Below are 19,298 nucleotides of genomic sequence, written 5' to 3'. Positions count from 1 at the left end.
CTAGGTGTTGGGAGATAATTCACACTATCCCAAAAGCAGCACTGAAGTCATCTGGGATGATGGTCCTTCTAGATGTGCTTGTCTGCCTCCCTTAGCTACCTCTAAAATTTTAGAAGGCCAAAGACAGCTGAGATGATTCCTGTGCTGACTGATACCGTATGCAGCACCTTACTGGAGCTGGGCAGAAAAGGAGCATGGAGCTTGTCAGTATTTTACCAGTCTGGTATCTCAGGATGGTTACCTGTCAGTCTCTGGTCAAGCAGGAGCCCCTCAATTACAGAGGTTTCCTTTCCAACAGTTGCATTTTCCGTGGAAGATGGCTTGTGCTGGCAAATGGGGACAGAAGAAGCAGAGAAGTGGAGTTTCAGTACCATCTTTTCATGTTGCAGCTAGACCTGTGGGTGCCGATGACATAAGAAAGACTTCCCGAGTCTTAAACTCACAGATCCCAGAGATGTGCTGCAGGTTGCCAGGCATCTGATGGGCTGGGCTGTGCTCTACAGTCCAGTCAGCACGTGGCGGACAACAGCTGGCTTCCCATCACCAAAAGAACAGGGACCTGTCTGGCACGTTGATGAACACCCAACACCTGACCCATACACAACAAGAGGGAGACACTGATGCTGTCAGGCAGCTGCTATACTTCTGACTCTTCTGCCTTGCAGAAGGGGAAAGAACTTTTGTAAAAACAGACAGTCCTTCTAACCCAAGAGGGAGGACACATCACCCATACCACAAGCCTAGATGTGTGCCTGCCAGTGAGAAGTAGCTGATGTCCTATCAAAGAATGAACTCAAGACCGTGAGCCACTCAAACAACAAGCATGCTGCTGGCATGCAACTTCTATAAAATAGGGCAGGATTGACCACAGGTCTCTGTTTACACTGGTGTCCTGAGGGATTTCTTATGCAGAGGAATAACACTGGGAGCTTACGCATCTTTGCTTACCACACATAGCTAAGCTGAATGCAGAAAGTAGTCACCGTTCACTAGAGATGCTAAGTGCTTTCTTTCAGAGCCTAAAACATGGGTAAGGGTTTGGGTGCTTTTGGTTTTTTCGTTGTTGGTTTGGTTTGTTGTTTTTTTTCTTTTTTTTTTGGGGGGGGGGAGCGGTTAGGGGCACGAAGGTGTATTCTCTTGCCTGCTTAAGCAAATCTTTAGATATTACAAGGAATCACAGGCCAATCTCTCTTTTCAGTCTATGGAAGGACACCTGTAAATTAAGAGAAAGGAAAAGCAAGAGCCAAATGTATCAGGAACTAATGCATTTTCACCAGCCAGTCCCATACTGATGAGAACTCCCTCCTTCCAAAGCCTCTGGAGTGGAAAGCTTTCACTTCATTCCCCACCAGCCTCACCAGTTCCCTGAGATGCCCCCAGCCCTGGCTGTGTGCTCAATCCTAATGTAAGGAGAACAGACCAGCCTGGGCCGACGTGGGGTTGTTCGTGGGTAAGAACATTCAGAAGCTGGGTCCTCTGCTGCTGCTATGAGCTTGCTCTGAGACACGTCCAACCACACCAAACCCACGCAGCAGGCACCGCGGCAAGCACAAGTGCCAGCGACCAGCAGCACTGCCTCATTCAGACACAAGGCTCCAACAGCTTCAGTCCGGAAGGCAAGGAGGCTCAGTTTCCATCCTCCCAGATCTACTTGGGGTAAATTCTTAGCAGACCAGACCGACACCCTGGCCAGAGGGACATGGCCACCGTGGAGGATCTGTCTGACATGGTCCCTCCAGCTCTGTGGGACAGATCTGCAACAGCACAAAGGTCTGGGTGACATGAAGGTTATGAAGATTTTTCAGCATCAGACTGAAGTCACCCAAAAAATCTGTCACCGCTGCAATACCTTGCCACAAGTCATTAACATAACCAGAATCTCAGTCTACCTTGCCTGGAATCACAGCTCCACCTGATGCTCCAGTGTCATGGTTTAACCCCACCAGTAACTAAGTACCACGAAGCTGCTCACTTACTCCCCCTGCCCCTCCCCTGAGGGATGTGGAGGAGAATCGGGAAAGAATGTAAAACTCGAGGGTTGAGATAAGAACAAATAAATAACTAAAATAAAATAAAAAAGGGGGGGAAACCCCAATAATAATAATATTAACAACAACAACAACAACAATTATAATGAAAAGGAGGGAGAAGAGGACAGGAATAAAATCCAAAGGGAAGGGTGAAAGAAAACCAAGTGATGCACAATGTGATTGCTCACCACCCACTGACTGATATCCAGCCAGCCTGCAAGCTGCAATCGGCAACTCTGGCCAGCCCCCGCCAGTTTATACACAGGGCATGGTGTTCTATGGTATGGAATATCCCTTTGGCTAGCTCAGGTCACCTGTCCTGGCTGTGTCCCTTCCCTATTTCCCGTGCCCCTACAGCCCCCTCGCTGGCAGGGCCTGAGAAACTGAAAAGTCCTTGAGTTGGTATAAACATTGCCTGGCAACAACTGAAAACATCAGTGTGTTATCAATGTTGTTCTCACACCAAATCCAAAACACAGCGCTGCACCAGCTACTAAGAAGAAAATTGACTCTAGCCCAGCTGAAACCAGGATGTGCAGCCAGTTCCTTTTATTGCCAATTTCTAAGCTAATAACAAGGGCTAAATTTACTCATAAACAAGGGCAGAAGCAATCGTCAAATCAATCCGATTTATGCTTATAGGATTTTATCACCTGAAGGCTCCTGGCTAAGGGAATTAGCCTATACAAGGATGTGAGCAGCATTTGGGGGTGTCTCTGAACAACTCATGAGCTGAATTGCCTGGCTGAAGATTAATTCATTGATGCTCCCCTTGGAGGTGAGTACCTTCCACTGCCTAGTAAAGACAACACCCGACAAGACTATTTACCACCTCTTTACACTGTTTTGCCTTAATTCAGCTGCTTTGTTTTCCACGTAAAACATCTGCTTTGTGTCATCAGCTGGCTAAACGATAGCCACAGGCTTTCAGTAACAGTGTGCAAGGATGATAAAATACTGAACAACCCCAAATCACACACAACTATCGAGGTATGTAAGGCTGCATTTTGGCAAAGCACCACAGACACTGCTGACCTCTGAGGATATTCATAACAGATTTAACTGTCCTCAAAAGGGATTAGCCTCACAAGCTGGAAAGGAGATGAACTCCGCAAGCCACTGCTTTTGTGATCAATTAAAATCATATCCAGTTGCTTTCCTGTCTTGGGGATAAAAAAGTGACTTTTAGATCAAGACAAGAAGCCAGTATCTTGCAAGCTTGAAACTACACATCAAAAAAATCTTGTTGTCAGTGAAAATTTTGGGTTTATGTCATATTGCATTTGCCAAAAATATATTTTTGAGCCATTTTGAGCCATAAATACCATCTTTTTATGTTAAACACATCACCAGGTCTTTTAAAATCGAAAGACATGTCAGGACCAATGTTGTCCTGGGAAGAACTTCAGTTTTGACAAGTATGAATTTTTTTATCTATTTGTTTATTCAGTAGATACAAACCCTAAATGTATACATCTGAAAATCAATAATGACCTTCACCAAAGAATCACTCTCAGATCTTCCATACGTAGGAACAAAGCACCTACAGAACCTATCTGGGGAAAATTTCTGAACAAAATCTGTTTTTCCCTATTTGCAACATATGCTTGGAGATATTTAATGTTCATAAACAGCACAGGCATTTTTCTTCATAATGTGGTTGCACATTTTGATCAACCATAATTTGTTCAAAGCTTATAAAAAATTAATTATATGCATTTCCTGAAAAACCCAGAGGCCAATATTTCTATTCCTATCCAATTTACATTAATTTTATATTGACTAATCAGTCTCTGCTCTAGGACTTGGGGGACATAGGCTGGTTTGTTTATAAGTGTACCTACAGCACACAGCAGTATGCTGATCCCTGGTTTTGATCATGATCTTTGAGCAAAGCCACGGCCTTAAAAAAAGTGCCAATCATTTGATCATTTTTTTTTTTTTTAAAGAATAAGACAAGTGATATTTGTGTAGTCAGAGGTCCTAAGTTTCGTTCTGGCTCAGGAGGTATTCTGAAGGAATACATATTTCTTTTCAGACCTTGGTTGAGTTCCACATATATCTTGGGACTTCAAGGCAAGTACATAATACTGCAGATGATATATTGTTATTTCATGGCTAGAGCAGAAAAGTTGCTTGGCATCTTAAGTTGTATAATTGAAAGGCAGAGCTTCAGTTGTATTTAAACCAATATTTTTTACGCTTTGGGTATTTATTGCCAACCTACAGTAACTGAACTATCAATGCTGTTTTGCTTCCATCAAATTCACTTCCAAACTCCTGCAGCCAGTCCTGGGAATGGAGTTCAGAGAGTTTGGCTCTGAGTGCCACGGAGTTTTATGTTTGTTCTAGGAAAAATGCTTCTGGCCAGATATTTGACAAAAAATGAAAAAATTGTTCAGAAGGCTGGCAAAATGAATGGACTCCCCCTGTAGCTGTACAGTGGCCTCAGGGGTTAAGCACAGGAAATCAAGGCTGTGTTTGCATTCTGAAACTCACCAATAGTATGAGGTAAATTAACACAGCTCAATTTTCCCCTTGTCTCAGACTGGAACTAGTTACTCACCTTCTCAGATGTGCTGTGAAGATGAATTACTCACGATTATTTTTTTTTCAGTCCTTTGAAGCCCTAAGCGTTGTTAATAATTATTCCCACAGTGCCTTCAATCGCCATAATCTCTTCTAAGTCACTGTCTAGCAACAGCAGCCCAAGGCAGGATTCAAGATATTTCTGAATTGAGAACGCAGTCATTAGAGTAACTCATCATACAGCCTTCACCGAATCAGTAAGATCCAGATTGCAAGAGGTATTTAGGCATGCAAAGTACTTTGAGAGTTTAAAGCAGATATAAAATGTATCATCTGTTATTGTCATTACAGTGTCAAGGTGTAATACTCAAATAGAACAGACATTTCTTCGGCTGAGGTCACTTCTCTGGGCTACCGGAGACAACATCTGGGAGACAATTCAGGGCACAGACAGGCATATAAAGAAAACCTCAAGGGTTTCACATGAGCTTTTCCAATTGATGGAATGAATAATTTATGAAGGATACTTATTTGCATCAGATAGGATGATTATAGGAGCTGGAAACTCACGTAATGGCCATGGGTCCCCATGTTGTGGCTTTTGACACTTTCAGATGCCACCTTTGAATGGTGATGGTGAAGCTGCAACAGCCTTGGGAGCCCAACCTCAAATGCAAAGGCATCAATGGCTTGACCAGGACAGACCAAGAAAGCATTCCGAAGTCACCCTACAGGAAACCAGTTTTACCTCTTTTGAAAACTTCTACAGGACATGGTAGTTGCCCAGTCAACACCCAAGTTATACGGCTGAATGAAGAAAAGAACTTCCTTTATTACAGAACCAATGAGTTAGCCACTTTTTCCTGTTCCTTGGCCCATGGAAATGCCATATGTATTACAAAACATATCCTGATTTGATTAAGGAGGAGATCATAAATTACTCTGTTTGCCTGGGGCAAGGTTAGATTGTTTAATGATGTAAAAGACTATTTTGTGTGCTAAAGCCTCTCTGATAGAGCTTGCACTGTGCATAACATAATTTATAGACTTAGTGCAAAGGGATGGTAAGCATCATTCGAGATACATGAAATGAGACAAATAAATGGAAATGAGCAAACCAATTGTCCATATTAGTGTCAGTAAATTGCTTCATTTCCATGGCTTTGTTTTAATGAGGTTATCTAATGAACAACCTTTTTCTCCAATTGCCTACTTAACAGCCAATGATTACAAATTGATTTTTTTTTTAAAATGTGTAACTGGCTGTTTCAAAGGAAGTGCTCCCTTTTCTTGCGTTAAGAACACGGTCCTGTTTTGCACTGATGTGTGCACCATCAGTGATGGGACCAGCTTTGGGCCATGGTGCTCCATGTTTACCAGCTAGCTCAATGTCTGAACAGGTCTCATAAGAATATGAAACTCAATAGCAGCTGTTATAAAACTTCAGTGTAATTTCGGGGAAAATACTGTCCATGATTGTTCACAGCATCATTCCTGTCTGGTTTAACTGAGTTCACTTTACATGTATAAATAATAATCTCTATCATATTCCTGCTGTTCTTTATATCAGTTACACATAGGACCACATATACATGGCTGCATCATCTTACTTCCTAAATAGCAAAAGGCATGGCAGAGAGGTCTTGTCCTCCCTGGACATGGTATCAATCCTTGTTGCAGCAGTGCTGCAGAAGCCCACAGGCTCTGAGCATGCTGCACTGCATTATCCCCCACGGGATGCAGCACAAGTCTTAGAGCTCCTTGAAGATCTGCCAGCTGGAAGTGGCCCAGTGCAGAGCATGCAGGCAGGAGACCGGAGCACGCTGCACTCATGCAACCATCCCCTCTGCTAGTGCAGGCACTGGTGTTTGTGTGGGGAGGGCCAGCAGGTGCTGGAGCCAGCCCCACCAGCTCTGCAGCACTGCAGCAACTTCTGCACCTCCCAGTAACAAGCACCCCCTGGGGCATGTCCTGCTGTTTTCTGTCCCTTTGCTCTGAGCAGCAGGTTAAAAAAAAAAATAATCTCATTTGCAGTAAAACCTTTGGCCTCCTGAAGCAATAGCAGATGCTCCATGAAAGGCAGCACTTGGTAGCTGAATCTGTCACTTCTAATGGGAGCCTTTGGCCCCTTGAGAACTAATCTGATGACCTGAGATCTGTAATTGCTGCTCCCTGAAGCCCCAGTAGATAACCCTATGCATAAATCACCAAGGCAATCCAAACACAAGAGAAGCACTGTTTTTTTCCCCACAACCTCTAACAGCTCTCCCAGCTTCTAAGCATGACATTCAGAGAGGACGAAGAGGAAGGTCAGGGCAGGCTAGCAGAGAGTGTTTTTGCAGGGTTTTTGACTAGAAAGGTTCTCATTACTAAGCTGTACAACACAAAGAGAGTTGCACTTACATGTTTGAACTGTTAAATATTACAGCTGGTGTCTCACTGAGATAAGTAAGGACTGCTCATGGTTTCCCTGCTGTTGTTTAACATAATGCATTCCTTCACAAAAAGCCAGCAAGTTTAGTTGGCTGGTGGAGAGAAGAGAGTTCAGGTCTTCTCTCCTGTACGACAAAGGCAGGAATTGCTCCAGCGCTGCAGGTTGTGTCACCACAGCGGCAGCTGCAAAGAGAGTAAGAACAGTGGTCTGGCAGATCACTGCACAGATATAAGTTTCTTATTCACAAAATCCCTCCTCAGTCACTCCTAAAAGCATCAGAAAGCCCTCTCTCCAGGTCCTCATGGTTCTCCGTTGCAGCTCCAGCCTCTGGGAAGTGACAGCGTTGGCATCTGTTCCCATCACACTCCCTTTGCCTCTGTCTCAGTTCACTGAGTTCAAGGAGTCCAAATGCACATCAATTCACAGCTCCAAAATCCCTCCCGTCAGGCACATAAATGTCGGATGCTCTGAAGTTTCAATCTGCTGTAGATTATGTTTGACTCAAGCTGCCATGGGCTGATAAGGACCTCAACAGTTGAGCAAATGGTCATGCAGAACAACCAATTCTGTTTTAAAGTGCTCATTTCCAGAATAACTCTGTGGTTTCTATGTAGCCAATTATATTAGAAGATTCCAGTGTTTTAAAGTTTGTTTAAAATGAATTGCCAGTTTCCTAAGTGTAAACCACCTGGATTAAGTTTTAACCACATTCGTTCCAAGAATGTGGAGCTAATTGGTTGCCAAACCACTTTTCACATGTGCAATTCATAAATAAGTAGTAACAAGTGTTCCTAGCTATTTTGATGAGGATAGAGGGGAAAGATAAAGGCAAAGCTGCCATTTTTTTCAATTTTTGCCCTAAAGGCTTGTGTTTCGCATGGGAAGCATGTATTTTCCCTATTTACAAAGATAGTTTGCTCTGTGTCCCAGACTTCTTATAGTCCAAGTAATCTCTGTTGTTAGCCTGAGGAGATACTTTCAGTCTAATTCAGAGGATGGAGAAAATTCAAAGAATACAATCAAAACAGTAACAGGAAAACAAACAAACTTTCCACATCAGAACATCACTTCTTGGGCTGCAAGGCAGTTTGTGTGGCCAAGGCAAGCGTGAAGCAGAATCCATATTGACAAACCAGCACTGTCCTTGGAAAGCCACCCTGGCTTCACCCCATAAGCTTACCTCCCATGCGGTCAGGCTCTGCGCCTCGTGCCTTTAAGGGAGCTATTGCAATGTCCCACTGCAGTGGATCCCACTGGCTTTCTTGTAGGGTGAGCTTCTGGGCAAACCAAGAAGGCAGGGAAACTAAGTGTATCACTCACTAGAGAAAAAGAAAACCTTTGCTCTGCGGTCCTCCGTGCTCTGGTTGATGTTCCCACATTGCAGTTATTTGGTTGCATACAGCCTGAGACTCAGGATACTTTTCCAACTCCCTGCTCTTCTATAGACTTTACACCTGATCCTTAACAAATCCATCTGAAAGATGTTTAAGTACCAGAATTCCATTTATATCAACAACACTGAAACATCAAAATAATTTGGGTCATTATTGGGCTTCAGTTCCCATTACAGACACAATTATGAACCCTATCAGTTCAGAGTGTCCACAGCAATGTGAGGGGCATGGCAGAACCAAATGATGACCTTTGGAGGTCTCTCCCAACAGCATTTTGAACCTGCGACACTGTGAGCTGGTCAGTTTACACCAAGTTCAGACTCAAGAGTGAACTAACATTTTGGCAACTTGGATGGTCACATGAACCAAGACCTTTACAAGTCAGAAACACCTTGAGGCCTTCCTCAGGTTCGATACCTTCTCCCACACAGCTGTTTCTGTCTCACACAGCTTGGAAGGCTTTCTGGCCAGAGTTGCTCCCCTCTTTTTTCTCAGGGAAAATTGTGCCAGTCTTTCAGTATGGACAGGGAAACCAGTTCACTCCATCCTGCCGGGACACTACCACAGGCTGCCACCCAAACCATCACTACCTGCCCCCAGCTTTGCCCAGACTGTCAGCAAAGCTCTCAAATGCCATCTGAAATGAAATGGTCAGGAGCAAGCAAGCCCTTCTGTAACTACTGCAGGAGCCCTGGGGAAACCAGCGTAAGTCAAGACAACTCAGAATCACCCCCCTCATTCTGAAATATTCCTCTAGCACAGAAGAAGAGGCAGGTTTTATGCTGCCTTCTCCTGACAACTGATGGTCTCAAAGAGGAGGGAGCTCTGCCCACCTCACCTTTCACATAAAGCACAGAAGTCCGGGGTTTCCCAGCCATCAACCTCCACTCCTGACCCTGCCTGCTCTGACCTTCAAGATCCCGCAAGTTCCTACCAGGCCCCATCAGCCCTTCTCCTTGAAGGGATTTCAACAGACTCTCTACAGGCTTTAAAAGAAGGAAGTTGGTACAGTCATCCTTTTGATTTGTATCACATTCTGTTTAGCTTTGTATTTCTTCAGAGCTTTATTTTATACCCTTCTACTTGCCCCAGTAACTGTATCCCATTGTATGTGTGATATACATACAACTGCCCCCACATTTTCATTCAAGCTTTCCTGTTACTTTTCACATGTAACTTCTCCATGCACTTCTACCTCTTCACTACCAATAAATTGCCCTCTAACCATCAGCTCAGCTTTCCTCCACTCTCAGTTTCTAGTCTATTAGACAGGCAGTACTGACCGACCACCTGGCGTGCACGTTGGGGGTGTTTGAACACTCGAGTATGAGCGGCCATGAACTCACAAATTAAATACATGATCTAACTATAGAGGTAGCTACAGTCGTGTTGGTCATCCATAACTCCCTTTCTAGTCAACGTAGGTGTCTATTTGAGAGATCATGTGTAGGAATCACTCCTTCTCTTGGCTGACTATAAGGGACGGTAGCTAGCTCCCTGTGCCCATATCAGAGATCTTGGTCCAATTAATCCTGCTCAACATGTCTGCAGGCACTCCCCAACTCTGTTGGACAGAAGATCTATAGTTTATGTCTTGCAGGCTTCTGCTGCAAGAAATCACTTCTTTCTCCTGCTCTTGTTACAGCTCATTCATTTGCTCTATAGCTCCAGATACACGGCATGCATGGCTTGGGCTATTTACATTTCCCTGTCTGAGTTAAGAAAGAACAGAGGCATCCAGGATACTATTTTCCCAATCCAGCCAGAAAAACATTCTCTCCTGTCAGGAAGTGTTTGACAATATACACACAAAGGTCTACCGCTCTACTTAGAACGTTTGAATTTACTGCAGCTCCCAGCTGTGCTGAGTGGGACTGCAATTCACATGACCGAGAGAGTAGATCATAATTCTATTCTGTCCCAGACCGATACTCCAGATTGTACCCTTGCTCCATCCAGACTATGTCTTTACTAATTTTTAGTATGGTTATATATTTAATCTGCAGGAGAAACACCGGGTCAGAATGCATTTTCTGCATTGAGGCTGTTCTGAATTATGATGATGTTGTTATCACTAACAGCTCTTCAGTAACACAGTGTGCTGGGTACCAGACAGATAGGAAGTGAAAACATAGGGCCGAACCCCAACACCTTAGAGAAATAGTTGTCACACCCTGCAAAACATCACCCCCACTAATTACCTTTCACTACACAGCACATACAGGCCTGGGCAAACCGAAAGGCAGGATTTTGCTTTCTGTTAAGCTGAGTCAAGTTGTGCTAAATAGGAAGCCCTATTTCTGTTCCTGCTGCTTCCAATACATGACCGAGCCACCTGCAAGTTACCGACCTGTGCTCAACCACTGCGCGCAAATACTCTGAGATCTCACATTAGAAGCCATTTTAAAGGCATTTAATTATTAATTCAATGCAAGACTTCAGAAAATGGGAAAATAGCTTGGTATGTGAGGAAGACCAGCGGCAACATCGAAAACAGCTTGCTAAATCTAATGTGTAGCAGCAGAGGGGATCCAGCTCTGCTCATTGCTTTCTGTCCTGAGTTCCTCCAGGCAGCTCTCATCTCAGGGAAGGCTAAATCCCTCCGAGCTGAAAGCCATGTCAGGAAGGACTCTGTGTAATGAGACTGCTGCCAAAACAACAACTAGGGGATGGACTTCCAACCTTTGACAGCGGCTGGGATGACTGGCTTGGTGACTGAAAGTCTGTGGAGCAAGGGCAGGGAAATTCAGATTCCCTCCAGGGGAGTGTCTGGGCAGCTTCCTCAGATAAGCCAAAAGGCCTAAGTTTGCACAGGGAGGTTTTGCATATTTATGCATTAAAAAAAGTTTTCTAGCTTTCAGTATTAGGGGCCTAGAGATTTTTACAGAAGCAGAGAACACTGAGTATATGTTTAGAAACAGGATTCCTGGCATACCCTACTCACAGCACTTTGGAAATCGCCAAGATGAGCATCCAGCACTGTACGGCTGCTCGGCTGCTCCTGTTCCTGGAAAACAAGGGAGTGTGAAATGAGATCTTTCTGGGAAAATAGAAGGATAATTAAATTAATCTCAAATTCATATGAAAAAAACCCTCAAATGTGGGTCACTGAATCACCATTCCTGGCAAGCAGATTTCAGATCAGTTACTGGTTGGATGCTCTGGTTCTAGTGACTCGGTAGCTAACCTTTGGTACATAGCTGAGCTGCTGCCACCAGCAGAAGGGAGAGGGTACATGAAGCACAAGGGATTTTGCATGACAGAGGGTGTCCTTTTCCAAAAATGCCCATCTGGATGGCAGCCATGACCTCACATCATCCCCCTTAAAGAACACATACACATGGGAAGTACCACTCAGGTCCCTATTATTACTAGGGTTTGAACTCCTGAAATTACTGCACTGCAAAGCTTGTGCTTTTGTAGCAGCTATAAAATGTACATAAATACACATACAAAATGTAAATACACATATAAAATACATAAATAACACACATATTCCTTTGCTCCTTCCTGCCTGAGTATACTTTGGCCCAGTTATTTCTCCATGTCAGATGGTAATTTATCGGCAGCAGTAAGTAGAAGAAACAGACACAAAGAAGAAGCACATGAGGTCAGTCACTCCTGAGCCCCTAGGGAGACAAACCCAAAGCTCCCAGGGGGAGGGAGCTATAGGATTTGACATTGCTATATTGTACTGTCTTTGCTGTGTGGGGCTGCATACCTTGCCATACGTAGCTCTGTGTGCCAGGGCTTGCTAGTTTATTCTGCAATATGAGCCACACAGTTGCTGGAACAAACACAACATGTGTCCCTGATTTTCTTTCCATGCCCTGCTCTATAAACAGAGAAAATTGTGAGATGTGCTTGGCTTTTCATGAAAACAGAAAGAAGCCAAAATACGTTGGATGTGAAATTTTATTGGTTACCTGGCATCATTACCCTTCCTGTACAGCAGGAGTACATGAGGAAAAGCATCCTTGATCTGCAGAGCAGGGACCTGACTCCAGCTAGGGTGGATCTGCTAGATGTCCCTGCAGGGATGCTGCACACCACAAGCTACTCACACACCATCCCCAGCCCAGGCTTTGGCCACAGGACCAGGTCAGGGTCAGGGAAGGACAGAGGACAACAGGGCTAAAGAAGCCCGTGCCCTTGAGATTCAGCTCCACACTGAGCAGTGGAGCACAGGGCAAGCCTTGCCCAGGTCTCCTCCTTCCCCACCTCTGAGGTCCATGGGACATGCCTTGAGGCTCTCACTGAAGGGAAGACTTGTGTTAGTTGATGTCCTACAGGCGGTAGGTAGTAACATCAGGTTTGAGTATCTTTCCCGACATCACCACATTAGTTCCCCTGTGGTCTTCCCACTTGACTTATAGAAGGACAGAAGATCCTCCCTGACTTCCTGCTATATGATAAGTCCCACAAGCTCCTGCAGCCCCCGTGGAGGGGAGAGCAAAACCTCAGCACTCTGCTACGTGAAGGGGTAATTCTGCTTTGAGTTTGCAGAACTGGAAAAACCTCTCTTGTCTTACCATTTCCTCTGCATGGGTCTTGCAAAAGTTGCACTTCAGCATCTCACCAACAATTCAGTTTTGGTGTTGTCTTTTTTAACTCTTCAACCTCTTTTTTTAAAATATCTTTGAACATTGAAGATGAATAAGCTGGTCTGGGAATGCCGATGATACATGGCTATCCTGAGTCAGATGTAAACCAGTTCTGCTTGCGGTTTATGCCCATCTCTCACTGAAAATTCCTACCTGTTAAGAAAGGCATCAGACAGATGAACATTTTTAAACCATGTAATTTGTGCAGTATAATAATAGGCCAGACTGAATACTCAAGTTAAATCAGAGCACTGCTTTTGGCAGAATTACTCCTATTTACAACAACAAAGACACACCATGTGTATTTGTCATTATTCACAGCCTCTACTGCCTTCACTCTGCTCACCATCCCTCCCACATCTGAAAGTAAGCAACCTAAATTGATATTCATTTTGATTAATTCTAATAAAAAGTTAATCCGTAGGAAGTGTAGTTCAAATGCTTCTCATATGTCAGTCTTCACTGGGCAGCCACATGCCCTTGCTTAGCAAAATCCCAGGAGCATACCCGATTCAAGGCTGAGGTTTCTCCCATTGTTATTTGTGATGCATGACAAATGAGCCTGGGAGTTTATGTGAATTTTATAAATACATATATATATGTATTTCTAATTCAGTTCATGAGCTTTAATTCATTATAGGTATTTAATTTTACTAGCCATCAGTAATACAATCAATAGCATTTGATTGTATTATTGATACGATCGGATACAATGCAATCCATCTGAACCTAACCAACTGAAAATCTTTCATTCTGTCCTACAGAACGTTGGGATGGTCATTAATGGCTCTTCCCAGCCTTAAATATTTCACTCTTCAATGGGATTTTATAGCTGATTTTTGAATGTATTCCTCACTGATTCATTGCCCTGTCCAAGCCAGACTGAGCTATCAGAGTGCTTACCATGGGCTGGACCAAACCAACTCCTGTTGATACCAGCAAGGAGGAAAAGACTCCTGGTCCCGCTTGCAATGTGTGCCCTGATGTCTCACCTAGCTAGAAAGCCTGCATATCCAGTTTTCCTCTGTTAACACACTGGAAAGTTAATTTATTTACCTGTGCTGAGCGGAAACTAACCTGACAGTAAGCTCTGTTTTGCTGCACAATTAACTTAATACACAAGTGTGAATTTGTTCCATTTAATTAATGCACTAAGTCACCTGACAACCCCTGTTTGCAGAAAGGGCTTTTCTTGCACAGACACACAAAAAAGCCATCTGTTCACCTCTGCATAGAACCTAAAAAGATACGTGATAACTTCATTAGACTATGGGTCTACTCAGTCGAGTCTTAACAAAATAAATGTAACTGGTATTTTTATATTAACAGAGTGAAGTGCTACATTAAAACAGGATGGTGATTAAAATGACGAGGATATTTTAATGTTTACTCTTGTCCCTTTCTGCAGGTTTTCTCATATTTTTTCTTGTAAGGTTGTTGAGGCTTTTAATGGTCTCTCTGTTGCCACCAGGACTCACCACTCCTCAGTGGGGCCTCAGGCTTTTTTTAGCCTTTAGGCTTTGTTCTGCAGAAGAGATCCAAAAAGACCAGTTACACCCGCTGTTGGGTGAGATTTGCAACCTCCATAAAGACATGGGAAGAAACACCCACAGCATTTAGTTGAGATGCGACTCAACTCATCTAATACCAGCCTCAAATGATGCAGCCAGAGCTCATGAAACTCCTCAGCAATGATTTGCTTACCAGAGCTGCTCAACTTTTTCCTCTGTTACTTAGCCTACAGACTTGGGTTTAATCTCAATTAATCTGATCGTGTGGAAGTCAGGCTCTAGTCTGAGAGACCTACCTGAGCACCTCCCGTTAGTTGGTGGGCACTACAGGAAGCACTTTGAAGAGAGTATCCAAGGCGAGCAGATTTCGTGAGTTCCTACCTCTTTCTCAAGGTTATACTGGGACCATGGAAAACTAGTTTAGAGGAGATGGCTAACTCTTAGATAGCTGGAGATGGATGGATGCACTCCTACCTAACTGGTGGGAGCGACAGGGGCAGATAGCACCCTGGAAGGATTTAAGAACAATTACGTTTTCCTAGTAACAAGCATATGGTTGTCAAGGATCCTTCTGGGTTTCCTGAGTAGGGTAGAGCTTCATATAAGGAGACACTGCCCACCGCTTCCAGTTGGTGTGGGAAAGGAAGCCTTTCCCTTGCTGTCAGGAGAGCTGACGAGGCAGGCGAGCCTCAAGCAGAGGATCTGCCACCTGCTTTCTCCCAGCTCTTCGATCTCACATGTTTATGCTGTTAACTCTTTACAGCATGGGCCACCCTTTGCTACACACACAGGTGCACTCTGTCTGCTGCAGAGAGATTCCATTCCTACCTAGCACAGACCTCGAAGCAGTATGGTGGTTCTAACGATTAATAATGATGATGATGATGATGATAGATAACACAGTACACTGAGGAAGCTTGGGAAGGAGAGTCCTTAGAAGGTGGGCTACTACTGGGATAAGGCCATGTCCATCTAGCTTTTATCCTGAGTTCCTACACATGTGCTCAAGATCCGTATTTCAGATTTTGCCACCTAAAACAGCCAAATGACCCTGGAATGCCGACGATGCCTAGTGCCAACAAATCTGTAGTATAAAAGTCATTAGGATCTCAAAGCTTGTCCGACCTGTGGGGAAGTTGCTCACAGGGCAGGAACAAAGCACTGGACCAAGGAGATGCTTTTATTTTCTGATAGTGTTCTGGGAACAGAGGTGCCCTTCAGAGCTCAAAGGAGCTTTTTTCTGGAACACTGTTATCTTAGAAAATATTACTGACTTGTTTGCTAGGGATAGTAAGGAGGTCAGACTAGCTACAGAGTAAGTTCATTTATAACATCTTATGAAGGGCTTTTATTTTTATATGGCTTTTGACCTCAAATCTAAAAGAAACATCAATCCACACTGTAATGCGAGGTCCAGTGAATGGAAATGAACACGTCAGACATTGCCGTATCAGCTGCAAGACCTTTAGAAGTACACACAGACTATCAGGGCTCTCTCTCTAGTGCAGTGTAAGTTAAAGATAAGCAACAAACAGATTGCTTGTCAGCAACTGCAAAGAGAAAATCTTCCTGGCAACATTTTTCTTTGATTTGCCCAGGGTGAGAGACGAAGCATGAGCATGCAGACACCTGCAGGAGAGGAAACCTGGGGGAGGGCACGAACCGCTGTCAGAAGGTGGGATTTTTCAGCTTTGCTCTATGAGCTCAGAGAAACCAATATCCCGTTTCGGTTCTCCCAGCTTGGTTCATGGTCTTGTTTGTTTAGGTAACTCCCTCCTCCTGCAGGAAGCTTTTGGGCAGTGACCTACAGCTTTCCATTGCTGCTGGGTTCTCCTCTCAGTATGGCAATATTAATAAGCTTGCTGGAAATAGATTTGGTCAGCCCCTGAAAGGAAATCGGATTTTACCAAAAGTCTCTGTCTTTCACCCAGATGCTTTTATATGCCTGTAGCCTATCCCTGTAGCCTTCCCCTGATGCAGCAGGTGCTTCTGTGCCCCATGACCTGACCTTGCAGCAGTCAGCTCTTCTTCAGATGTAAAACTGAACACCACACTGCTATGTCCTGCAGAATAAGTAGAGAATTAAAAGCCGGGCTGTATCCTGTACGGAAAACAAGTTAGCCAAATTTCTTTGGTACTTTTCAAAAGATGATTTGTATTGAACAACATCTTGAAGTCCAAATTCCCTCTTACTGCAACATTATCCTCTGATCTACAGGCTGTTGACTGATCTGCTTACTTCTCTCAGAAAATTAAGAAACCATGCGCCTGGAGACACAGCATTTCCCCTGCAGGGAGCTGGGTGACTAGTTTCAAGACAGCCATGTAATTAGCAGGCAGTCTACTATCATCACACTAAAATCAGAGGTGTGATCAGAGGTGCTTAAGAGGAGACAGTTTTCTTCCCAGGTCTTCAATGCACTTGACATAAAGTCAGTAACTTTATTTTTTAATGAAGCAACAAAGCCCTCGGCATTCATATTTCAGAGAGGCAAACCGTCTCAGACAACCTGAGCTCCTAAAATACTTCAGCAGCTCCTAAAGACATAGCAGGGCTCTGGTTTCAAATACCATGCTTGTTTTCCTGGCTAGCAGTAAAGCTCAGAGAATTAAACAAGCAGGTAGCAATGTGTTGAAGGAAAGCAGAGGCTTTCCCTGGGGATGCCACGCAAGCTCCGGGCTGCTGGCGGAGGGCTGGTCCCTCTGCAATGGAACTGCTGCAGATGGAAGAACCAGGCACAGCGTGGGAAGGCTGGCCCCTACGCCTGACCCATTTCTCATCCCAGGAAGGCCAAGTACAAGAAAATGGCCTTGCAGAAGGAGCACTCTAGAAAAACTGAACTGGGGGTAAGAAAAAGACAAACTCTAAAACACACAAAAGATGCAACGGCAAAGCAGCTGCTGGGACTTGTTGAATGGTAAATTCGTGCTGCTGAAAGGAAATGGAAATGTTGCTTGGGGTTTATACTAAGATTTGTAAGTGATGATAAAAATAAGGCTTCCTTCCAAATACACAGCCGCAGCAGACCCACTACAATTTGTTCTGTGTGGTAAAAAGCCCACGTCTCCTCCTCACCGTCCTGGTTTATGACTCACCTTTCCCATAGTGCCGGGCTTTGTAAAGGCTGCCTGGCCCTGATACAGGACAGGGTGGCAGCACTAAGTGGCCCTTTGAAATCTTGGCTGCCAACTGAACCCCTTCTCAGCATGCTGGGAATATAAACAGATTTGTTCTGTTGCCACCACCACAAACTACCCCTTTCAGAAAGGCAGGGAAAAGGTGCTGTTCCAAACATAACCTAAAGCGGGAGTCACGGCAGCACCGAACTGTTCAGGCTGAAAGGACCTGATGAGGTCTCCAGCCTCTTGAAAAGAGGACAGAGACTGCACAGCCTCTCTGGGCAACTTGCTCCAAGCGTAGTGACTCTCATCATGAATACTTTTTCCTTACATCTAATTAGAACCTTGCCCGTTTCCGTTTCTGACTGCTGTCTCTTGACCCCCTGACATGCACCACATCAACAAGCATGGCTCCACCTCCTTGACAACCCCCTCACAGGCACTAGAAAGTGCTGTTAGATCCCACCAAAGACATCCCTTCTCCATGCTGAACAAGCTCAACTCCCTCAGCCCTTCCCCATATGTCACGTGCTCCAGCCCCAACCACCTTAGTGACCTCTGCTAAACTCATTTAAGTTTCTCAACATATTTCTTGTATTTGGGGGTCCCAAAACTGAATGTAGTATATTAGATGTGGCCTAAACACCACACACACTTTCCCAGGTGGGTTTGCTCTGTGGATATGTGACACCAAAGCCAAAAGAGAGAGAACAAGAATGACCAATGACCAATTGCTCCAAGGGCAAAAGTTCACCAAAACCCCAAACACATGTAGGTATGTCAGAGGGCACCTTGCAAATGTTTTTCTGGTTTTAAGCTGAGAGACCTCACCACTAACATTTAGGTTGGAGTTCACAGCTTCTGGTGGGCCTGAAAGTTCCTGGTCCTACACACAGGCAGAAGCAATTGACTACATTGATCCTCAATTGGGAACAGCTGGTGAAGGTGGCTCAGGAATGCTTTCAGCTGGGAAAATGGTAAACATCCCATTAAACATCCCACTGGTACACGAAAGCAACTTGCAGGCATGTGAGGTGTTCCTTGCACATGTTACCATGCTCATGGAAGGAACTAGCCTTTGCACCTTTGCACTAGAAGCTCTTTGAGTCTTTGGGACATCACTGGAGACACTTGTGTCTGAAAGTGGTACTAGCACTGCTGGAATTACGTCCTAAGCATGCCAGAGCATCTTCTTCCCTGGTAAATGAACCATCTGACAAACTGAAGCTTAGATCATGTAGCTCTTGCTCAATTTACTTTGAATTAATAGTACATTGTTCCATGCTCTACATCATCAGAGAACTGATCTCTGCAGGCTCAAGTTGCACCAGGACCAGGGGACCTGACTGACAGGACCGATGGCCAAGACATGAGACCAAGGTCTCAAGATGATTGTTGTTGGCAGAGAACTGTTTCCATCTGACCTCAGAACCTTCCAGTGAATGCACAATAATTTATCATACTCTAAGCCTTATTTAACAAAGATCTGGTTTAATTGGCAAATGTCCCAAAAGATGGTTGCCTGCATGTTTGCATTTGTTCCTATTTGTGTGTGCACACAGGGATGCATACATATTAATTTTTTTTCTATTTTTCAGTATTCCTGCAACTCAAATGCCTGCCTTATATAAGGCTTGCATCGTTTGCAGATGTCTGCTGAAATTTATTAGGAAGAG

The sequence above is a fragment of the Falco biarmicus genome, chromosome 3, assembly GCF_023638135.1.
Source record: "Falco biarmicus isolate bFalBia1 chromosome 3, bFalBia1.pri, whole genome shotgun sequence".
Classification (NCBI taxonomy): Eukaryota; Metazoa; Chordata; class Aves; order Falconiformes; family Falconidae; genus Falco; species Falco biarmicus.
Note: the sequence above shows the minus strand (reverse complement) of the source record.